Genomic DNA, 25,528 nt, shown 5'->3' with positions numbered 1-25,528 from the left:
ACTACCAGTGAACCAAGCTCAGACCATTTGTCAAGATCGTCACTAAAAACAGGGCTACAGACTTGGTGATCTATGGGTCTCCCACCCTATACATTCCTGCTATGATATGAACATTGGCCTTCCTCTCGTCTTGGCATGCATTGCAAAACAAAATTATTAAACTTTCAGTAATTCCTGTGCAGCTGAGCAGATGTGGGATATTTTTTCATTGTTCAGTGTTTCATTGTTCACCCAAGTTCCTTATACTGCTGGAGTGACAACTGTTGCTGCCACACACTAACTTCTTAGACAACCTCATTTTGGCATGCGATAGACATAACTGTGTCTCTGTTCTCTATGACTCCAATGAGTTCTCACGAGTTCTGTTGTTTTGCAGACATTTTACTAAATCTAATTTTGTTTTGCACAGGGATCTCTCCCTTAAATGTAAGCCTCTGATTCTACATTTGATCCCATTTCTGTTCAAAGATTTGTACAATTTTCTGAAATTGCAGGTAGCTAATAAAATGTTCAGTTCAGTGACATCCTTCTCCAGTTGCGTTCTACCTCTTTGTTGGAAGTAACAAATTTGTAGCACTCAACTAAATCAATTTGGTTGAGCTTACAGTGCTCATCGTATTATTTCTGCTAGGTTTAACTGCATGTCCCTCTACTACAGCATTAAAGTACCCTATCGCGAGTGCTTATTATTTACAAAAGCCTCCGACCGCAAATTCAGGCCCATTAAATCACAGAGGCCCAGTACCAGATAAGCAAATAAAATCCGCGCCTACCTTCTGCCTCAGAATCCATGGAGACTCGCGCTTCTGGGCCTCTAAACGTAGACATGTGTAGAGGCCCACGTATCCCAGGGACACAGGCGGTTCGCCAGCTCCCCCTGGGATCATGTGGGCCGGCACAATCAATGAAAGAAGGGGGATCACCATTCATGCTTATAAGCATGGATGGGGACCACATAAAAAGCACATTTACATACCAAATAAATAAAACAAATTACATATTTAAAATTAATTAAAATCCAATTTAATTAAACATTTAAAACAAAAGTTAAATTTTTTGAAAAATAAATGTAAATGTTTTAAAGGGGCTAATAATAACCTTAACTTATTTTACAGGTGATTTAATGTTTAAATAATTTTTTTAAATGTATTTTTATATTCATGTAAACTCTTACGCTGGTAAAAGTAGGCCTTACGCCTGCTTTTACCAGGCCAAAGAATTTCACGGACATTTGCTGGGCAAATAGCCCAACACTCCGCCCGCAAATGCCTTTTTCCTGAGGATTCTTGACAGATCGCAAGTTCCAGGTTTTTGTGCATGCGCTTCGCACACAAAACCCCGGAACTTGCGGGGCCCTTGCAGGTGCGTATGCACCAGAAAATACAGGCCAATGTATCGCCTGCTTTCTGCTGTATCCCCACAGTGACCATAATATGGTGAGATTTAAGGTGGTCATGGAAAAGGACAGGGACGGGCCGGAAATAAAGGTTCTAAATTGGGGGAAGGACGATTTTAATAGGATAAGGCAGGATCTGGCCAAAATGGACTGGGATCAGCTACTTGTAGGAAAATCCGCATCGGAGCAATGGGAGGCTTTCAGAAGGGAGATTGAGATCATACAATGGCAACATGTTCCCGTAAAGGTCAAGGGTGGTTCCAAAAACCACAGGGAGCCTTGGATGTCAGGGGATATACGAGAATGGATTAGAAAAAAAAGGAGGGCTTTTGGCAGATACAAAAGGCTAAAGACGGAGGAAGCCCTAGAGGAGTACAAAAAGTGCAGGGGGATATTTAAAAAAGAAATTAGGAGATCAAGGAGGGGCCATGAAATAACACTGGCGAGCAAAATAAAGGAAAATCCTAAGATGTTTTATAAGTATATTAAGGGTAAGAGGATAACTAGGGAAAAAATAGGGCCCATTAGGGACAAAAGTGGCAATCTGTGTGTGGAGCCGGAAGATGTAGGAGGGGTTCTAAATGAATTTTTTGCATCTGTTTTCACTATGGAGAGGGACGATGTAGACATAGAAATAGGGCGGGGGGACTGTGATATGCTCGAACACATTAACATCGAGAGGGAGGAGGTATTGGCGGTTTTAGCAGGCCTAAAAATGGATAAATCCCCAGGACCGGACGAAATGTATCCCAGGCTGCTGTGTGAGGCAAAGGAAGAGATTGCGGGGGCTCTAACACACATATTCAGAACCTCTCTGGCCACAGGGGATGTGCCAGAGGACTGGAGAACCGCTAATGTAGTTCCATTATTCAAGAAGGGGAGTAGGGAAAAACCGGGAAACTACAGGCCAGTGAGCCTAACATCAGTGGTGGGAAAATTATTGGAAAAAATTCTGAGGGACAAAATCAGTCTCCACTTGGAGAGGCAAGGATTAATCAGGGATAGTCAACATGGCTTTGTCAAGGGAAGATCATGTCTGACTAATTTGATTGAATTTTTTGAGGGGGTGACTAGGTGTGTGGATGAGGGCAACGCAGTGGATGTGGTATACATGGATTTCAGGAAGGCCTTCGATAAAGTCCCGCACAGGAGACTGGTCAAGAAGGTAAGAGCCCATGGAATCCAGGGTGCCTTGGCACGTTGGATAAAAAACTGGCTTAGTGGCAGAAGGCAGATGGTCGAAGGTTGTTTTTGTGACTGGAAGCCTGTGGCCAGTGGGGTACCACAGGGATCGGTGCTGGGTCCCTTGCTGTTTGTGGTCTATATTAATGACTTGGATATGAATGTAAAAGGTATGATCAGTAAGTTCGCGGATGATACAAAAATTGGTAGGGTGGTAAATAGCGAGGAGGGTAGTCTCAGTCTGCAGGACGATATCGATGGGTTGGTCAGATGGGCGGAACAGTGGCAAATGGAATTTAACCCGGAAAAGTGCGAGGTGATGCACTTTGGGGGGACAAACAAGGCAAGGGAATACACAATGAATGGTAAGACCCTAGGCAAGACGGAGGGTCAGAGGGATCTGGGTGTGCAAGTACACAGATCCCTGAAGGCGGCGGAACAGGTGGATAAGGTGGTAAAAAAGGCATATGGGATACTTATATTCTATGCCTCGGCTAATGAAGGCAAGAGCAAGGAGGTTATGATGGAGCTGTATAAAACACTGGTTAGGCCACAGCTGGAATACTGTGTGCAGTTCTGGTCGCCACACTACAGGAAGGATGTGATAGCTTTGGAGAGGGTGCAGAGGAGATTCACCAGGATGCTACCAGGGCTGGAACGCTTAGGCTATGAAGAGAGACTGGGCAGATTGGATTTGTTTTCCTTGGAGCAGAGGGGGCTGAGGGGGGACATGATTGAGGTGTACAAAATTATGAGGGGCATAGATAGGATGGATACTAAGGAGCTTTTTCCCTTAGTAGAAGGGTCAATAACTAGGGGGCATAGATTCAAGGTAAAGGGCGGGAGGTTTAGAGGGGATTTGAGAAAGAACTTTTTCACCCAGAGGGTGGTTGGAGTCTGGAACTCACTGCCCGAAAGGGTTGTGGAGGCTGGAACCCTCACAACATTCAAGAAGCATTTGGATGAGCACTTGAAATGCCATAGCATACAAGGCTACGGACCAAATGCTGGAATATGGGATTAGATTAGACAGGGCGTGATGGCCGGCGCGGACACGATGGGCCGAAGGGCCTCTATCCGTGCTGTATAACTCTATGAGCTCTACCTCTCAGGTTGATTTAAGCGGTCAGGCTGTATTTTTAACAAACTCTTCATTGACATCACTGTATATTGTCTTACTCACTGCTGCACAACTTTCACAATGATTGTTGCTATGTGCACCTCTATGCACAGTCGTCTTCTTCTTAGGCAATCCCTCAGAACCGAGGATGACTTGCTTCCACATTAAAAATGAGTTCGCAGGTGACTGATAAGTCCAATGCGGGACCTACAGTCTCTGTCACAGGTGGGGCAGACAGTGGTTGAAGGGGCGGGTGAGTGGGGTACTTGGGTTGAAGTGCACTCCTTGCGCTGCCTGCGCTTGGCTTCCGCTTACTCCCGGCGAAGAGACTCGAGGTGTTCGGCGCCTTCCCAGATGCTTCTCCTCCACTTTATGCGTTCTTGGGCCAGGGATTCCCAGGTGTCGGTGGGGATGTTACACTTTTTCAAGGAGGATTTGAGGGTGTCTTTGAAGCATTTCCTCTGCCCACCTGGGGCTCTCTTGCTGTGCCAGAGCTCCGAGTAGAGCGCTTGTTTTGGAAGTCTCGTATCAGGCATGCGGACAATGTGACCCGTCCATCGGAGCTGATTGAGCATGGTCAAAACTTCGATGCTGGGGATGTTGACCTGAGCAAGAACACTGACGTTGGTGCGCCTATCCTGCCAATGGATTTGCAGGATCTTGCGGAGGCAGCGTTGGTGGTACCTCTCCAGCGCTTTGAGGTGTCTGCTGTACATGGCCCATGTCTCTGAGGCATACAGCAGGGCGGGTATCGCTGCTGCTCTGTAGACCATGAGCTTAGTGCCGGGTTTGAGGTCTTCAAACACTCTCTTCCTCAGGTGACCGAAGGCTGCACTGGCACAGTGAAGGCGGTAATGAACTTCGTCGTCGATGTCTGACATTGTTGACAGTAGGCTCCCGAGGTATGGAAAGTGGGTCACGTTGTCCAAGGCCTTGTTGTGGATTTTGATAATCGGGAGGCAGTACTGTGTGGCGGGGGCAGGTTGGTAGAGGACCTTTGTCTTACGGATGTTTAGTGTAAGGCCTATGCTCTCGTACGCTTTGGTGAAGGTGTTGATGATGGTTTGGCATTCGACCTCCAAGTGAGCGCAGATGCAAGCGTCTTTAGTATACTGAAATTCCCGTTTGTTCTGTAAATGAGCTCCACTCCAGCGGGGAGCTTACTGAGAGTGAGATGGAGCATTGCAGCAAGGAAGATCGAGAAGAGCGTTGGTGCGATGACACCGTATAGTACAGGTAATTTCTCTGCCTGTGCACTAGATGGCTATGTAGTTAGAGTCAATGGGCCAGACTTTATTGTCAAAATAACAGTGAGGCTAATGGCGCTCGCCATTGTTGATGCGCAAATGGTACAGCAACTTCAGGCAAGGAGTAGATACGCGGTTAAACATGAATATCCAATAGTTGCTGTCCAAGTTGCGCCGCTCCGCTGTTAGCTTCACGAAAACAGCCCGTAGGCAGAAAGTTGTCATCAATGGATTTGGAACTGCAGTGATGTCCCAAAGGAATTGGTTTGAGGACCTTTACTCTTTACTATCTTCATTAATGACCTAGGTGTTGGGAGAATCAGCAAGTTTGCAGACGATACCCAGCTGTGTGCAAATGTTCAGACTCTAGGGGATGCTAAATTATTGCAAGCAGGTGTCGATCTGTTGCTGGAATGGACCTGTATTTGACAAATTAAAAAGTGTAGTGTTATTCACATGGGCAGGTCTAATGCTAGATATCCATACACCCTACAAGGAATAGAATTGAGGTCAGTGGTGAAAGAAAAAGATCTGGGTGTTGCAGTGCATTGCTCTCTAGAGAGTCATGACCAATGACATGAAGCTATAGCTAAAGCAAACATGTGAATCTTTGGAATTCTCTACCCCAAAGGGCTGTGGATGTTCAAGGCTGAGAGAGATAGATTTTTTGGCTCTAAAGGAATCAAGAGATAAGGAGATCGGGCGGGAAAGTGGAGTTGAGGTCGAAGATCAACCATAATCTTATTGAATGGCGGAGCAGGCTCGAGGGGCCACATGGCCTACTCCTGCTCCGAATTCTTATGTTATGTGCCTAGGTTGTATTCACAGGTTAATTCCTGAAAATAAAAATCAGGAGAATGTGGCGGATCGCCACCTAAACGGGCGCAATCCACTTTTCCGTCCATGGACAATAAATCGGGCACCTTGCCTTTAAGAAGCATGCTGCCTTTAAGGCATGACAAAGGAGCGGGCGTTGCCCTCATTCTTTTTTCGGGTTTAGCAGAGAGAAGAGCTGGGGCAGCCATCTCTCAAGAGAATGTAATAAAAAGCCATGTGTTCCTCAGATCGGTTCGGCCTCCATTCGTGTTCCGCGGCAGCCTCAACATTGGTGACCCCGACGCTCAGAACGTATTCCGAGCACTGCAATGGCGGACACGAACGCAGTTTCCGTGAAACTGCCGGAGTTTTGGGAAAACCAGCCCGAAGCCTGGTTCCTCCAAGCTGAGTCCTGATTCCGGCTGCGACACATCACCACAGATGGGACGAAGTATGACTACCTCGTCGCATCACTCGATAGCTCCACAGTCACGAAGGTCTGGATAGCGCTGCAGAACTCACCACAGGGGGGCAAGTATGCACATCTTAAGGCCGCGCTCCTTAAAAAATTTACGACCTCGACATACCAGCGAAACTGCCGCCTCCTCGACCTTCCAGGCCTCGGTGACGCCTCACCGTCAGACCTCCTCTCCCACATGCTCTCACTCACCAACGAGAGCCCACCCGGGTCCCTCTTCCGCACGTTGTTCATCCGCCAGCTACCTCCCAGCATCCGCCCAGTGATCGTGGCGTCTGGCCTCACGGACCTAGAAGCCCTGGCCAACGAGGCCGACAAGCTGCTGTCCGCTCACTCCAGCTGCGATGTCGCTCCGGACCTGGCAGCCACAGCCTGGGCGTGCCCCTCACCGGCCACCACGCGGCCACAAGGCCCAGCCACGGGGCCCACGGAGCCTTCGCACCCCACAAACCCGGGCTACTGTTACTACCACGCACGGTTCGGCGCCAGGGCACAACAGTGCACACCTCCCTGCTCCTTCAAGTCCGCCCCCGTACCAGCCCCCGCGATGGCAGTGGGCCACGCGGGCTCCCTGCTGTGCATCACGGATGACAAAACCGGCCGCCGGTTCCTGTGTGACACGAGCTCAGCACAGCATCATCCCGGCCTCCGCCCTCGACATCCAAAAGGGCGAATGAGGACAGGCGCTGGCTGCCGCTAACGGCCCGGACGTACGGCACCCGCACAGTCACCCTCGACCTCGCTGGTCGCCGCTACCGATGGGAGTTCATCACTGCCAAGGTACTCTCCCCTCTCATCGGCGCAGATTTCCTGTGCGCCCACAGCCTACTGGTAGACATCCCTCGACACCGCCTCGTGGACATGAACACCATGTCCCCCATCCTGGGCGCCATGGCCCGTCAACCCGCCGACATGGCGTCACAGTGCCACGCCCGGGCCACGGATGACTACTCGGCACTCCTGGCCGAATTCCCGGCCCTCACCAACCCGACCATCTCCGCGGAGGCCGCCAAACATGGGGTGGAACACTTCATCCCCACCACAGGCCACGCCCGCAGGCTGGACCCGGCCAAGCTGGAGATGGCGCGGACCGAGTTTGCCACTATGGAACAGCTCGGCATCATCCGCCGCTCCAACAGTCCCTGGGCCTCCCCACTCCACATCGCCCCCAAACCAGGCGGGGTTTGGCGCCCCTGCGGGGATTACCGCCGCCTCAACGACGCCACCACCCCTGATCGGTACCCTGTGCTGCACATTCAGGACTTCTCGGCTAGACTGGCCGGCCGCTCAGTCTTTTCCAAAGTCGACCTGGTGCGCGGCTACCACCAAGTCCCCGTCCATCCCGCGGACGTCCCCAAGGCAGCCGTAATCACCCCCTTCGGGCTTTTCGAGTTCCTGCGGATGCTCTTCGGCCTCAAAAACGCAGCTCAGGCATTCCAACGGCTCATGGACTCGGTCCTTCGGGACATGAAGTTCCTGTTTGTCTACCTGGATGACATCCTGGTAGCCAGTTCCTCCAAGCAGGAACACCTCGAACACCTTCGCATCCTGTTCGGGCACCTCGGCGACCATGGGCTCATCCTCAGCCCAGCCAAGTGCCAGTTCAGCCTGGACAAGATCGACTTCCTCGGCCACCACATCACCCATGCTGGGGCCATTCCCCTGCCCACCAAGGTTCAGGCCGTCCAGCAATTTCCCCGCCCCACCACCATCAAAGGACTCCAGGAGTTCCTCGGGATGGTGAATTTCTACAACCGCTTCATCCCCAAAGCGGCGTCCCTCACGAGGCCCCTGTATGAAGCCCTCCGGGGCAGGAGCGGCAAGATGGCGGTCAAATGGACGGCAGACGTATCAGCCACCTTCAACTCCACCAAGACCGCGCTCGCCGACGCCACCCTGCTCGCGCACCCACGGCCCAATGCCAGAGTAGCGCTCACCACGGACGCCTCCGACCACGCGGTCGGCGCCGTGTATGAGCAGTGGGTCGATGGCGCCTGGCAACCACTTGCCTTCTTCAGCCGCCAATTACGCCCCCCGGAGGTCAAGTACAGCACCTTCGACCGCGAGCTCCTCGCGCTGTACCTGGCGGTCCGCCTTTTTCGGTTTTTGCTGGAGGGCCACCCCTTCACTGCGTTTGTCGACCACAAACCCCTGACATTCGCAATGGCAAAGACAACCGACCCCTGGTCCGCCAGGCAGCAGCGCCAGCTCGCGGCAGTGTCCGAGTTCACCACGGACATCCAACATGTCTCCAGCCGAGACAACGTGGTAGCTGACTGCCTCACCCTCCCCGCCATCCACACCGCACACCTGGCAGTCGACTACGCTCAACTCGCAGCAGACCAGCTCACGGACCCTGATCTGCTCTCCGCACCTACCTACCTACCAGGGCTACGCCTGGCCAACGTCGCCTGCGGCCCGACCGCAGTCACGGTCAAGTGCGACATATCCCTATCTCAACCTGGGCCCGTCGTCCCAGCGTCCTGGCGCCGCCGGGTATTCGAGATTCTCCACAACCTCTCCCACCCCGGCGCCCGCGCATCCATCAAATTGGTAGCCAACCGCTTTGTCTGGCGCGGCCTTCGCAAGGATGTGCGTACTTGGGCCAACTCCTGCCTAGCCTGCCAATGGGCCAAGGTGCAGCAACACACGAAAGCACCCCTCGAGGAGTTCACCGTCCCTTCACGTAGATTCGACCACATCCATGTGGACATCGTCGGGCCCCTGCCGCCGTCGCAAGGCCACAGACGCTTGCTGACGATCGTCAACCGCACCACGCGCTGGCCCGAGGCAATTCCACTGACCTCTACCACCACCGCCAACATCGCCAGAGCCTTCGTCAGCACCTGGGTTGCACGGTTCGACGTCCCCTCCGACATGACGTCGGACAGAGGTCCGCAATTTACCTCTGAACTCTGGACCGCCATCGCACGCAATCTCGGGGTGACCATTCACCGCACCACAGGGTACCACCCCCAAGCCAACGGACTGTGTGAGCGGTTCCACAGATCCTTGAAGGCATCTCTTCGAGCCAGCCTCCAGGACGGCGCCTGGACCGACCGACTCCCGTGGGTCCTCCTCGGCCTGCGCTCCGCGGTTAAAGAAGACCTCCATGCATCGGCAGCAGAGCTCGTGTACGGCCAGCCGCTGTGCGTACCCAGCGAGTTCCTGCCCACCGCCACGACACCCTGGTCAGCCGACCAGCAACGCCACGACTTCGCCTCACCGGCGCTACAGTTCACCCCGGTGCCCATTGCCCGGCACGGTGAATCCACCTCACACATCCCGCTAAGCCTGCGCCAGGCACGGTTCGTTTTCGTCCGGCACGACGCCCACCGCGGACCCCTTCAACCCCCGTACGACGGGCCCTACAAAGTGCTACAGGCTGGGGACAAATTTTTCGCCCTACAAGTGGGCGACAGGACTGAAAAAGTGTCGGTTGACCGACTCAAGCCAGCACACTCGGAGCCCGGTGAGCAGGTCCCAGTAGCTCGTCCACCGCCACGCGGCCGACCTGCCCTCAAGCCAGTACACCCGGCTGCTCCACGCCCGGCCGTTCCACGTCCACCGGCGTCCTACAAGAGCCGCTCCGGCCGGCCCATCAGACCGCCGCACCGTCTCGTCCACACCTCCTAAGCGGATTCTGGGGGGAGCTGTGTGGCGGATCGCCACCTAAACGGGCGCAATCCACTTTTCTGTCCGTGGACAATAAATCGGGCACCTTGCCTTTAAGAAGCATGCTGCCTTTAAGGCATGACAAAGGAGCGGGCGTCGCCCTCAGTGTGTACACAAAAGCGCAGGCGTCGCCCTCATTCTTTTTTCGGGTTTAGCAGAGAGAAGAGCTGGGGCAGCCATCTCTCAAGAGAATGTAATAAAAAGCCATGTGTTCCTCAGATCGGTTCGGCCTCCATTCGTGTTCCGCGGCAGCCTCAACAAGAGATGTAAAATGGGCTGCCAACTCACTATCACCTCTATTACATGATTGCACAAAGTCAAGATCTACCCCAATGAGTTTAATTGCAAAGTGACATGCATGGATTTTCCTTTGACTGAATGTAGTGGAAATCCCTCACTTGGGAGTCTCAGTCTTAGAAAAATTATCTCTTTAGCATTGAGTATCAAACCTGTGAGTCAGTGCATGTCAAAAGTGACCCTATAGTGCTTTTAGTCTGTGCTTTTAGGGATGTTAGTGCATATGACATCAACACACTGCTGTCAATCCTATGTGCCTGCATGAGTAAATTCAAAAAGAGCCAAAGGCTGCAGTAGTATAAACATTCACATGTATAACATCTACAATGTCAAAGTCTTTCCTAGATATTATTTAGACTCACTGAAAGTTCTCATCATATCTGACAGACTGAGTCTCAATAGGGAAAAGAATATTTAGACAACATTCAGAAAAAACTATGATTATTAGGTTTGATGCACGTGGGACTAGAAATTTGTTGTCAATGGATTTGGAACTGCATTGGTGCTGCAATCGTTTTTCGGGCACTAAACGGGTAACTAAGCCTCCAATTGGACAGGCAGGAAGCACACGGCCGTTATGATCCTTCTTCTTCCCTGACATTCTTCTTCTGCCCGACAAAAAAAAGGTTTCCAGACCCTGTGCCTGAAACAGGCATTGGGCCCCTTGCTTGCATATACAAAGGGACTAATGCCTGTTTAGGCCCCCTCTGCAATATTGGTTTGCCTTGAGGCAGCAGGCACTGGCTGCATTCAGGAAAAACAGGTCTACATGTGGCCTAACAGATGGTCCTTAAATGGGCCGTTGCAGGCTGTCACCAAAGATGTAAGTTTGTTAAAAATACTCACTTAAATGTGTACCCAGGAGGAACAGGAATGCTCCCCTCGACCCCACATGAACACAGCAGGCTGCTGCTGGCCACCGCTTGTGCCCCTACCTCCGATCGCGACCCAAGCCTCCCCAATTACCGCTGTCGCCCCCATCCGTTCACAGCCACTGCTATTTTCCCTACTCATCGACGCCTTTCCGGTCGCCTCCCTCTCCTGATCACCCCCTCTCCCAGTTCACTTTAAGTACTTACATGAGGGCCAATCTTCGGTGAGCTGCCTGGCGACACCCATTAGGTGTCCGCAGCACAACAGTTCAATGATAATGAGGCCTGAGGCCCAATATTAGGTGCATCTCGGATCTATCCATTCAGCATTGTGATCATTCCTTGAGGCCCCTACGCGCTCGTGTTTGGCCGGGAATTAACTTTTACCCCATCATCCTGTCGTCAGTATCAGTATGACGATTATTGGGGCCTCTGATCGAGAAATTAAATGTGTTTTTTTCATTTAAGGCTATGTTGCCATCTTTTTTCCCCACTAGTTTTCTCCCCTACTTTGCCCCTTCTTGGTCACAAAGCACACGTGGTCAGACAGTTTGTTTTTAGGTCACCAGAGTTGCTTTAGGTAACTAGCTAACAGAAGACTTGAGACCTGCTGGAGATCCCCGGTCTACTTCCTCCCACTCTGCGAGGTACCTGGCCTTCACTCACTACCTCCGAGGTAGCATGGCTTAGATCAGGAATTAGCCGCGTGGGCGATGGAACCTCAATCATGTTATTCCACGTGCTCCAGACCGCTGCACCATTGTATTGCTACACCTCTCATGGTATATATCTGTACACATAGGTGAAACTAGTATAATTAGTAGGCACCTGGGGGGACCTGCTAACCTTTGCAAATACCAGTGCCATAGCAGAGGAAAATTCAGCTAATTATGTCACATGCAGCTTTATCCCCCAGTTTTTATCTTCTACTCTAGGGGAAAGGGATACAAGTTATTTTCCTTACTCTGCTGTCTCTGATTACTGTTCAAACGGCTATTAGTAATCATTGTAGCGGAAATAACTGTGGAATTCCACTTTTTAAAATTTTCTTGCTGCTACAAATTTATTAGAGACATTAGTATTTAAAAAAGCTATAATCTTCACGTCTGAACAGTAGTGTTCACATCCTTTCCCAGCTTATGGGGTCTAAGCAGTTTGTTTTTCCCGGACTGTTATTAATCTTGCAGCTCAATCTGTTTAACACCTAAAAAGCAATATATTTTGCTGTTTTTATTTCATTTATTTTCAAGTAATGGTAGTAGAGTCTCCGTGGCATCGCTTGCAGGTTGTCTGGGGTATGGAGCACAGTATTCCATATATATTACCTGTACTGAACTGATGCTGCCACATTCTTTTTCATTGAGGTGTTGCAGTTGCCCCTGAAGGCGGTTTTGCGGCATACGTGGAAAGTGGGAGCACTCTGGAGTGGGATTTAAATCTGTGAGGCTATAGCTGGTCTTGATCCACTGGTGCTGCCTTGTGCTTTCTACACCATGAATATCGAGGAAAGACTTTACTGCTGCAGTAGCTTATAGGTGCTTGGAGGGGCTCAGTCCGCGGAGCCTTATCAAGGTTTTGGCATTCCTTTGGAAGAGGTAGTCTATGGTCCTCCAGGTCTGTGTTACCCTCTCTTTTTCCCTCTGTTACTTTTGGCATTTCTCTGTGCTTCCCTGCTCTTCTTATTCTGTATCTTTGTTACTCTCGTTCCTTTTTCCATGCATTACTTTGTCTCCCTGACTCAATGATTGTCACTCTGTGTTTCTGTCTATATTGCTCTCAGTATTTCTGTTTTCCTGTCTCCTGTAGACCAGAGGAAATGAGAAGAGCAGAGGGCAGCTGGAGAAGGCACAGAGCAGGAGCAAATGGGAAGTCACAATGTAATCAAGAGCAGCTAGAAGGATGGAGTCATCTGTGTGGATATACCTTTGACCTGGTAGGCGTGTTTTAAAAAAAAAATAAGACCATAGGACATTGGACCCAAGTAGGGCCGGGCATGGACTATAGGGGTGTGGACACATTTGGTGGTGTATACACATAGGATAGTGTGCATTTTGGGTTGACACTGTTGATTTTACATGAGGGAGGAAGGAGGAGATAGGGAAACTCCAAGGTAGGATGGGGTAGTTTATAATTTTGTTGTGAGTTCATAGAACTACAAAGCACAAAATGTGGTTGACTCTTAACTGCCCTCTGAATGGGCGTAGCAAGCCACTCAGTTCAACCAAACCGCTGGACTGCAGCGGTTCAAGGCGGCGGCTCACCACCACCACCTCAAGGGCAATTAGGGATGGGCAATAAATGCCGGTCTTGCCAGCGATGCCACGTTCTGTAAATTAATAAATAAACAAACATAAAATAAAAAGGAGGACATTCAGTAAATTGTGCCGGTGCTTTGAAGTGCTATCTAATTAGTCCCACTCCCCTGCTCTTTCCCTATAGCCCTGCACATTTCTCCTTTTCAAGTATTTATCCAATTCCCATTTGAAGGTTACTATTGAATCAGCTTCCACTACACTTTCAGGCTGTGCATTCCAGATCACAACAACTCACTGCAGAAAACAATTTCTCATCACTCCCCAGGCCCAGGCTTTTTTGCCAATGATCTGAATTCTGTGTCCTTTAGTTTATAATTTTTTGTGTGTTCATAGAACCACACAGCACAAAATGTGGTTGACTCTTAACTGCCCTCTGAAATGGCCGAGCAAGCCATTCAATTATACCAAACTGCTGCGACAAAGTTTAGTTACTGACCCTCCTGCCAGTGGAAACGGTTTCTCCCTATCGAATCTATCAAAACCGCTCATAATTTTGAGCACTTCTATTAAATCTCCCTTAACCTTCTCTGCTCTAAGGAGAACAACCCCAGCTTGCTCCAGTCTATCCACATAACTGAAGTCCCTCACCCCTGGTACCATTCTGGTAAATCTCCCCTGCACCCTCTCCAAAGACTTGACATCCTTTCTAAAGTGTGGTGCCCAAAATTGGACACAATGCTCCAGCTGAGGGCTAACCAGTGATTTATAAAGGTTTACCATAACTTCCTTGCTTTTGCACTTTGTTTCTATTTATAAAGCCAAGGATCCCATATGATTTACTATTGATTTTTTGTGTTATAATTGATGTAGTTTGATATACTGTATTTTTTCTGGGTAGATGAAGTATCATTGTGGCTGTATGCCGCACGGATGGAACTTGTTGATGTTATTGTGTAGTCTTTTCAGTTGAAAAGACTACACGATAACATCAAGTTCCATCCCACCTTCAAACTCACCATGGACTACTCCTCAGAATCAGTTTCATTCTTGGACACACGAATCTCCATCAAAGACGGACACCTCAGCACTTCACTCTACCGCAAGCCCACGGACAACCTCACGATGCTCCACTTCTCTAGCTTCCACCCTAACCACGTTAAAGAAGCCATCCCCTATGGACAAGCCCTGTGAATACACAGGATCTGCTCAGACGAGGAGGAACGCGATGGACACCTACAAACGCTGAAAGACGCCCTCGTAAGAACGGGATATGACGCTCGACTCGTCGATCGACAGTTCCGACGGGTCACAGCGAAAAATCGCATAGACCTCCTCAGAAGACAAACACGGGACACAACCAACAGAGTACCCTTCGTCGTCCAGTACTTCCCCGGAGCAGAGAAACTACGCCATGTTCTTCGCAGCCTTCAACATGTCATCGATGACGATGAACACCTCACTAAGGCCATTCCCACACCTCCACTACTCGCCTTCAAACAGCTGCCTAATCTCAAACAGACCATCATTCGCAGCAAATTACCCAGCTTTCAGGAGAACAGCAACCACCACACCACACAACCCTGCCACAGCAACCTCTGCAAGACATGCCAGATCATCAACACAGATACCATCATCACACGTGAGGACACCACCCACCAGGTACATGGTACATACTCATGTGACTCGGCCAACGTTGTCTACCTCATACGTTGCAGGAAAGGATGCCCCGGAGCATGGTACATCGGAGAGACCATGCAGACACTGCGACAACGGATGAACGGACACCGCGCAACAATCGCCAGGCAGGAGTGTTCCCTCCCAGTCGGGGAACACTTCAGCAGTCAAGGACATTCAGCCTCCGATCTTCGGGTAAGCATTCTCCAAGGCAGCCTTCGAGATACACGACAACGCAAAATCATCGAGCAGAAACTGATAGCCAAGTTCCGCACCCATGAGGACGGCCTCAACCGGGATCTTGGGTTCATGTCACGCTACATGTAACCCCACCTGACGTAGGGTCATCCAGACTCGAGTCGTCGTTGGCTTGTTCTCTCCACACAGATGCGGCCAGACCTGCTGTGATTTCCAGCCAAAAAAAATGTTTTTTGTCTGTTTTTTTGTTTTTCATACAGACCCCAGCATCTGCAACATTTGACCCCTTGTGACCCCACCTCATTGTTCTTTGATGTAATGTTTTCCTGACTGACCTGTTTGGACACCATTTACACCTTTGATTGCTGTGATTATCCCTCTGCCAAGGTGTGATAAGTGGCAGTTAGAAAGATTACCTGTAAACATCTGACATTATGCTCTGAATATATAAGCTGTGTTTTTATGCATCTCTCCACTTCACCTGACGAAGGAGCAGCGCTCCGAAAGCTTGTGATTTCAAATAAAGCTGTTGGACTATAACCTGGTGTTGTGTGATTTCTTACATTTGTCCACCCCAGTCCAACACCGGCATCTCCACACCATGGTTATGTTACTGGACTAATGATCCAGAGGTGAGAGTCCAATCCCACCACAGAAGCTTGGGAATTTGAATTCAATTAGTTAAAATAATTCTGGAATAAAAAGCTAGTATCAGTAATGGTGACGATGAAACTACTGGATTATAGTAAAAACCCATCTGGTTCACTAATGTCCTTTAGGAAAGAAAATCTGCCGTCCTTACCTGGTCTAGCCTGTATGTGACTCCTGACCCACAGCAAGGTGGTTGACTCTTAACTGCCCTCTGAAATGTACCACACAGCAACAAAGAAGTATACTGTAGTGGTTCAAGAAAGCGGCTCACCGCCACCTTCTCAAGGGTAATTAGGGATGGGCAATAAATGCTGGCCTTGCCAGCGATGCTCACATCCCGTGAATGAATAAAAAAAAATATTCTGTTTTTCTATTCTTCCTACCAAAGTGAATAACCTCACATTCCCCACATTTTGCAGGCTCTTTGTGTCCTCCTCACAGCTTACTTTCCCACCTAGCTATTTATCATCAGCAAGCTTGGATACATTACACTTGGGTGCCGACACAATCCAGTAAGACAAGGCAAGAATATCTCGGTATTACACCCACCTGCTTTAGAAACATAGAAACATAGAAAAATAGGAGCAGGAGTAGGCCATTTGACCCTTCGAGTCTGCTCCGCCATTTAATATGATCATGGCTGATCCTCTATCTCAATACCATATTCCCGAGCTCTCCCCATACCCCTTGATGCCTTTTGTGTCTAGAAAACTATCTATCTCCTTCTTAAATATATTCAGTGACTTGGCCTCCACAGCCTTCTTTGGTAGAGAGGTTCACCACCCTCTGAGTGAAGAAATTTCTCCTCATCTCAGCCCTAAATTTCCTACCCCATATCCTGAGACTGTGACCCCTCGTTCTAGACCACCCAGCCAGGGGAAACAGCCTCCCTGCATCCAGTCTGTCTAGCTCTGTCAGAATTTTATACGTTTCAGTGAGATCCCCTCTCATTCTTCTAAACTCTGGTGAATACAGGCCTAGTCAACCCAATCTCTCCTCATACGACAGTCCTGCCATCCCAGGAATCAGTCTGGTGAACCTTCGCTGAACTCCCTCTATGGTAAGTATATCTTTTCTTAGGTAAGGAGACCAAAACTGCACACAGTACTCCAGGTATGGTCTCACCAAGGCCCTGTATAATTGTAGTAAGACATCCTTGCTCCAGTACTCAAATCCTCTTGTAATGTAGGCCAACAAACCATTTGCCTTCCTAACTGCTTGCTGCACCTGCATGTTTGCTTTCAGTGACTGGTGTACAAGGACACCCAGGTCCCTTTGTACATCAATGTTTCCCAATCTATCACCATTTAAATAATACTCTGCCTTTCTGTTTTTCCTACCGAAGTGGATAACTTCACATTTATCCACATTATACTGCATCTGCCATGTATTTGCCCACTCACTCAACTTGTCTAAATCGCCTTGAAGCCTCTTTGCATCCTCCTCACAACTCACAATCCCACCTAGTTTCGTGTCGTCAGCAAACTTGGAAATATTACATTTGGTTCCCTTATCCAAATCATTGATATATATTGTGAATAGCTGGGGCCCAAGCACTGATCCTTGCGGTACCCCACTAGTCACCACCTGCCACCCTGAAAAAGACACATTTATTCCTACTCTCTGTTTCCTGTTAACCAATTTTCACTCCATGCCAGTATATTACCCCCCAATCCCATGTGCTTTAATTTTGCACACTAACCTGTTATGTGGGGCTTTATCAAAGGCCTTCTGGAAATCCAAATATACCACATCCACTGATTCTCCCTTATCTATTCTATCAGTTACATCCTCAAAAACTCCAGTAGGTTTGTCAAACACGATTTCCCTTTCATAAATCCATGTTGAAGGCTGCTGAGTGGCTGCTGAGTGTCTGTGCGGGAGACTTCAGGTGGCCTTGCAGGATTTCCTTGACCAGCTCTGGACCTGGAAGACCCGGCTGTAGACTGCACCACCTCAGCATGGGCAGCAGCAGTCTGGGCTGGCTGGATGACAGGCAACGACAAGGGCAATGGCGGGGTGGCAGTGGTGGAAGCAGGATTGCTCTCATCCTGAGAGAGGACAGCAGATTCCAGCTCCAGTGACCCACTGCCACTCCCCCAGGGCAGCACCTCAGCATCCCTAGCAATCTGTTGCAGAGCAGATTGCTGGCCTGCTGCGACACCGTGCAAGCCCTGGTCGACAGTGGTAGACCCAGTCATGATGACAGCAGTCAGAGCTTGCGTGGCAACGAGTTGAGACTGCACGAGAGCAATCTGAGATTGGATGCCACCAAGCATGGACTCCATTACAGCACTAAGACATTGCGTCGCTTCCGCCTGTGCTGCAATGGAAGCTGCCAGATCACCCATCACACGTGGCATCAGGTCTGGGTCTCCACGGTCTCTCTGGGAGTCTATCATCCTCTGCAGACTGGAAATGATGGGCTCCATGGTGTGCGCAGAGCCTTGTGCAATGTTGGAGGCGGACTCCTCCACGCTCCTTACCATTACCAAGAAGCTCTCAGGCACCCTTGCCATTGCACCTATCATTTCCGTGTGCATGCCCATCACCCTTCGTCTAAACACCTCCCCATCAAGGTCCTCATCTGAGCTTGGGTTTTAAGGCTTGATTTAGGAGTCCAATCATTTTATTGAGTAGTGAGCACGAATTTTTCATGCAGTCTAAAGCATTTGCGCCTGGTGATAATTCTCCAACTTTTCTACTGACACCACCCATTCCTTGGCTATAACGAATTTCTAGTCCTCTGTCCCTTCCTGTCTCACACTGCTTATCTTTACCCAAATTGCTTCACTGCTCTATTGCCTTTACTTTTCTCTTTAGATTTCTAAATTTCACCTCACCTGAGCTCTCCCATGTACACCATTTATGCGGCATGGTGACTATATCTGAGCTCATTAAATCCAAGTGCATTGTACAGCTTTATTATAATTTTAATTTATTTGAATTCCACTGTTCCTGCTATAAATCCTAGTATTTTCTTTTCCTTTTTAAATGCCTCACCATGTTACAACTATATAAAGGTGGAATAAAAAGCTAATATCAGTAATGATGTAATGAAGCTATCAGATTGCCGTAAAAACCCAACTGGTTCACTAATGTTCCTTAGGGAAGGAAATCTGTCGTCCTTACCCGGTCTGGCCTATATGTGATTCCAGACCCACAGCAATGTGGCTGACTCTTAACTCACCTCTGAAATGGCCTAGCAAGCCACTCAGTTGTACCAAACCACTACAAAAAAATATAAGAATAAAATCGGATGGACCATTCAACATCGACCTAGGCATTGGATTCAGACATGACAAAGGCACACCTAGCCCAATCGACCCTGCAAAGTCCTCCTTACTAATACCTGGGGACTTGTGCCAAAATTAGGAGAGCTGTCCCACAGACTAGTCAAGCAACAGCCTGACATAGTCATACTCGAAGAATTCTACCTATCAGCCAACATCACAGACTCCTCCATCATCATCCCTGGGTATGTCTTGTTCCACCGGCAGGACAGACTCACCAGAGGTGGTGGCACAGTGGTATACAGTCGGGAGGGATTGGCCCTGGGAGCCCTCAACATTGAATCTGGGCCCCATGAAGTCTCATGTCATCAGGTCAAACATGGGCAAGGAAACCACCCTCCCTCAGCGGATGAATCAGTACTTCTCCATGTTAAACACCATTTGGAAGAAGCACTGAGGATAGCAAGAGCACAGGATGTACTCTGGGTGGGGGACTTCATTGTCCATCATGAAGAGCGACTCGGTAGCACCACTACTGATCGAGCTGGCCAAGTCCTGAAGGGCATAGCTGCCAGACTGAACCTGCGGCAGGTGGGGAGAGAACCAACACAAAGGAAAAACCTACTTGACCTCGTTCTCACCAATCCACCTGTCTCAGATGCCTCTGTCCATGATAGTATTGGTAGGAGAGACCACTGCACAGTCCTTATGGAGACAAATTCCCATCTTCAGACTGAGGACACCCTCCATCGTGTTGTGTGGCACTACCACTGTGCTAAATGGGATAGAATCAGAACAGATCTAGCAGCTCAAAACAGGGCATCCATGAGGCGCTGTGGGCCATCAGCAGCAGCTGAATTGTATTCCACCACAATCTGTAACCTCATGGCCCGGCATATCGCTCCCACTACCATTACCATCAAGCCAGGGGACCAACCCTGGTTCAATGAGAAGTGTAGACGATCATGCCAGGAGCAGCACCAGTCATACCTGTAAATGAAGTACCAACCTCGTGATGCCTCAGCACAGGACTACATGCATGCTAAATAGTGGAAGCAATCCCACAACCAATGCATCAGATCAAAGCTCTTCAGACCTGCCACATTTATTCGTGAATGGTGGTGGACAATTAAACAACTAACAGGAGGAAGAGGCTCCATTAACAACCCCATCCTCAATGATGGAGGACCCCAGCACGTGAGTGCAAAAGACAAGGCTGAAGAGTTTGCAATCATCTTCAGCCAGAAATGGATGATCCACCTTGCCCTCATCCTGAGGTCCCCACTGTAAAGTCTGTGGGTTGTGCAGTTAATTACGACACAGACTTCAGGAGTAACATACAACAGGACTTTACTATTCGAAGGTCAGGGCAAATCTGCCCTATAAATCATGCCACAGCACTTATATACCGGTGTGGTCACCATCGGTATTACCGTATACAGAAGCCAAACAAGTAGTGCCACACCTAAAATAGTTCTCTTAAAGGTGAACGGTTACATACAATAGTCTCTTAAAGGTAGACGGTTACATACACTACAATCCTCCCTTTTTAGCTTACAACATACGTATTCCCCATTAAACATAACATATATTCAACTTCATGTAAAACAATTTACAGATATAGTCTCTGCGGAAAACAGTTCACAGGTTCAGTCTCTGTGGGAACAGTTCACAGATTCAGTCTCTGGTCTTGACTCGGTCCGAACAACATCTCTGTGGTGTAGCCGGTTCACATTGCTAGCGTGACTCATCCAATAGTCTTTCCCTTGACGTAACAGCTTGAACTTCCGTCCTGCTGAACCAGCAGTGCTGACTTTTACAAACAGCTGGACTGCCTTAGTAATTTTTCCCTACTTTCCCATTAGAAGTGATAATGATTTAGATGGTTATCATCTTCGGCTTCGTCTTTTCCTTTTTTGCTTCTTGGAGACTCTCGGGGCTCCCTTCTCAGCTGCCAGCTGTAGCGCCACCATCTCCCTATGTTCCTTAGACTTTAAGTGCTTCATCCTGATTTCTGCACTTTGGGAGTTTTCATCACAAGCTGGGCAGACCAAGTCCTCGTAATATTCCGTGTCACTCAACAGGTCATGGTAATATTCGGTGTCATCCTGAGCTAGTCTAGCGAGAGGGCCTGCTACTTCTTCCTTACCCAACTGGACGTTAGCTGACTGTTGTTCCCTCCCTAGACATCTTTCCTGAAGGGACTTCTTCATGCGTTCATAGTCATCCCGCTCTTCCTGGGTTTCCTGCAAATCCTTCACTAAGGACCTCATTTGTGATTTCAATACTTCCCCTTCCATCGGGGATTGATTGATCGGGCTATTCAATCCTTCTACTGGAGCAGCTGTTTCAACATTCTGTTGTTCACATAGACGTGATTCAGCGTACTTTTGGCATCCCAGTAAAATCTGTGTTGCAACCTCAGCTATTTCCATAACTTTTGAGGGCTCCGAACTCCTTCCCTTTGAAGATTGAAGCTCGTGTTCAGATTGTTCCCATTGCAGAGTCTTGTCCCTCAGCATATGAAGGAGTTGGCTGACCGTTAACTCTTCCACGGGAACACTGTGGATCAGAGTCTTCTCCATTTCATCCACCTTTTTTTCCTCTTGTACTTTGGCTTTCAGCGCTCGGAGAAGTTGCGCCTTGATGCTCTCTAGCTCATGTTCAGGGGCCATTCTTACAGTCTCTGTGTTTCTTACAGTTTCCTTTTCTTCCACTGAAAGGATTCCCAGTTGAATCTGTTCTTCAAGTTGTTGAACCTCGGTCATTGCCGCCTCATATTTGTCTTGGGTTTCCTTCAATATTTTTAGGAGTTCTTGGACATCTTGTCTTTCATGTTCTGCCATGTCTTTCACCTCTAATTTCTCATCTATGGATGGAACTTCTACCGATGAGTCTGTCTTGGCCTTGAGCTCATCAAGAATTTCCTGCAGCCTTTGGACTTCTTGCTCATGTTCAACCTTTAGTTGCTCATATGCTTCTACTGAAACTAGCTTTTCGGAGGTTGCCGAGTTAACCCCCTCCAGAATTATAGCCTGGGCCTGTTCATACTGTTCTTTCAACTTCTCACACTCTGCTTGTAAGGAGTCGTAGAGAAGAACTGGAATAAAATCCTGGCTTCCTGAAGATTCCTCTTCATTTGCTTCTTTCGCAATTTTCTGTTGGAGTTCAGCCAAGGCTGCTATGCTATCTGCCTCTCGAAGTCTCACTGCCATCAAATCTTCTTTATTCTTGCAGTCTATCTCAGCCATTTTCCCTTTACTTTCATTTAACTGAGTGAGTAGTCCCTTATTCTGGGCTGAGAGATATTGCACCTTCTCCTGTAGACCATTGCACTCCTTCTCTGCTCGACATAGCTGGTTACTGCTGATTTGGTTCTGTGTTTCAAGTTCCAACATCCTTTGCTTAGCTTCTTTCAGTTTCGCCCCTATAAGCTCCTCTTGCAACATGGCCACATTATTCTCATCAGGTAAAGAAGCGTTTCTCTTTTCTATGTCCAAGATTTTTTTCTGCATCTCTTTAAGTGCACATTGCGATTCAGCTTCTCTTAACCTTGCCTGCACTAGCCCCGTCTCCAATTGCAGGACAAAATCCTCAGTGTAGCGTGGTTTGCCTTTATGCTGTATCTCTAGATCATGCAAATATTCTAACTCCTGAACATCATAAGGGAGATGTGATCGGTAATTGGTCACGATGGCTCTATGGTCGCTCTCTGCTTGAGCCAGCAGGTTCTGTTGTCTTTCCAGACTCTCCCATTCGGTGTCATAGAACTTTTTCATTGTTTTCATCTCTTGTACGAGACAGTAACTCAATTGTTCTAATTGTCGTCGTACTTTGAGATAACGTTGAGTTCGAGCCCGGTGTTCCTCCGTAATGCCTATGTCTGTAACTTGAACAGACTCAGAATTCTCTGTCTTTATACACGCCATCGTTTTTCCAACCTTAGTCAGTGAGTTCATGTTAACCTTGTTTTTCATACTTGGGCTGGACTTATCGTCTTCCGGCTCAGAGTCTGAGCTGCTTGTCTGCACCGAGTCCTCACTCGTCATTGCTTGTAGGTAGTGCCATTCCATGTCTATTTTCTTGATCCACTCCCGTCCTAGAAGTGGTGGTCCTCCCTCAGGTAGTACGTATAAGTTCATTCTTGGGTGTTCTTTACCCCTATCTCTCACCTTGACTCTTATCTTTCCCATGGGGTATACTGTATGCCCCGTGTATGTCTGCAATACGAACTTGGTATCTCTTAAGGGTATATGTGAGAATAGCCTGTGGTAATCCCTTCGATTTATGACTGATACAGCTGATCCAGTGTCCAACTCCATTTTCACTTGGACTCCAGCTATTTTTAGCATGACCCAGATAGTTTGTAGGTCAGCTTCCTTACTCACATTATGAATTCTCAGACTACCCAGCTCCTGGCCGTTTGGGTCCGAGTCTGAATTCTGTTCGTCTGAACTCTTCTCAGCCACCTTGTGCACCTTGTTGTACTTTTCCTGTGATGGCTTCCTTTGGTTGTTGGTCTTCTTCCCTGACCGGCATACCTTAGCGATGTGACCCAGTTTGCCACATTTCCTACATTCCTGGTTCTTAAACCAGCATTGGTTCTGATCGTGTGTTGTCTTCCCACAGCGATAGCATTTTGTTATACTCGAGGTAATTTGGTCCACCCCGAGTGCCGCTGCCTTTAGCTGCATTTCTGCAGTTCCTTTCGCTGCGGCTTCGTGCGATGCTGCTATAAGGACAGCCCTGTCAAGTGTAAGGTCGTTCTCTTCGAGTAGTCGCTTTTGCGTCCCTTCCTTGGACAGTCCGCATACGAACTTGTCTCGCAATGCCTCTGTCAGATTCCCTTCAAACTGGCAGTATTTCGCTAGTCTACGCAGTTCGACCAAGTATTCCGCGTTGCTTTCGTCTTTCCGTTGCGTTCTCGCATAGAATTTGAATCGTTCAGCCAACATCAACGGTGTGGGGTTCAAGTGATCCTTCAGAACAGCCACTATCTCACCGAAAGTCTGATCCGCCGGTTTAGCTGGTGATAGTAGATGCTTCAAGAGCCCGTATGTCTTTGCGCCCATCGAGTTTAGCAAGGTTATAGCTTTGTCGTCTTCTTCTATTTTGTTGGCCTCACAATAGATCTCAATGCGTTCCACGTACGTGGCCCAGTCTTCTATCTCCGAATTAAAATCGTTGATGTTACCATGCTTAGGCATCTTCCTCTCTTTGGGAACAACACAAGTATTTCATTAAATTATTTCTTTTTTTTTTCCTAAGATGGCGGTTTTCCCGCGAAAATGGCGGTTTCCCGCTCTTATCTTCTCTCCCCGCCCACTTCAATGGTGGTTTCCCGCTTCTGTCTTCTTCCCCGCCTAATGGCGGCTTCCCGCGTTTCTTCCCTGGTGGGAGGGGTACACTTTCCCCCACGGGCGACGGCCGCTGGCTTTCAGGTTCACAGCCTGCGCGTCGGCTTCAAGGCTTTCCCTTTTTTTTTTTTATTTATTGGCAGGGCGACCGGCTCTGGGTACCCCGTTGACGGCGAACAGGTTCAGCCGCTGGGCTGGCTCTCGCACAGTTCCCCTTGCTCGGCTCTGTCTCTCTCCCGCTCGCTCGGCTCTACCAGCGCTGGGTACACCCCGTTGACGGAGGACAGTTCAGCCGCTGGACTGGCTCTCGCACAGTTCCCCTTGCTCGGCTCTGCCTCTCTCCCGCTCGCTCGGCTCTACCGGCGCTGGTTACACCCCGTTGACGGAGGACAGTTCAGCCGCTGGACTGGCTCTCGCGCAGTCTCTCTTGGTCGGCTCTGCCTCTCCCGCTCGCTCGGACCCCAATCGCACCTCCCAGCCCTCTCGCAGTCCGGTGCTTCTCTCCCCGGCTGCGGCTGAGTTTCTCTCTTCCCGCGCCTATGCTCCCGGTCGCAGCGCTTCGTGGCTTCGGTCACCGCCCGGCTTTTCCCGCCGGTCGCGGTCTCTCACGACGCCGTTGGACCCAACTTTTTTTTTTTTTCCGGCTCCTTTTCCCCCTCGACCGTGGTCGAGTGCCCAGCCCTTATCCTCCGGCTATTCTTTTCACTTTCCCTTACTCACAGTCACCGTGGCAGAAGGGACAGTCAGTGCCTGTTGCTGATGGAAGTTTTTGTCGCTAAAGTCTTCCTCCTTTCTATTGCTGCAGCCTTGAGTTTTCTCCCAGCCGAATGACGAGGGCGGTTGCCTCTTTTCGACGCTCTTTCGTTGCTTGAAAATATTGTTGCCGCAGGGTACGATCGGACTCGTCGCCACTGTAAAGTCTGTGGGTTGTGCAGCTAATTACGACACAGACTTCAGGAGTAACAGACAACAGGACTTTACTATTCGAAGGTCAGGGCGAATCTGCCCTATAAATCATGCCACAGCACTTATATACCGGTGTGGTCACCGTTGGTATTACCGTATACAGAAGCCAAA

This window comes from Somniosus microcephalus, chromosome 7 (assembly GCF_052327205.1).
Source record: "Somniosus microcephalus isolate GS21.2 chromosome 7, FLI_Smic_1.0, whole genome shotgun sequence".
Taxonomy (NCBI): Eukaryota; Metazoa; Chordata; class Chondrichthyes; order Squaliformes; family Somniosidae; genus Somniosus; species Somniosus microcephalus.
This window is presented reverse-complemented; position numbering follows the sequence as displayed.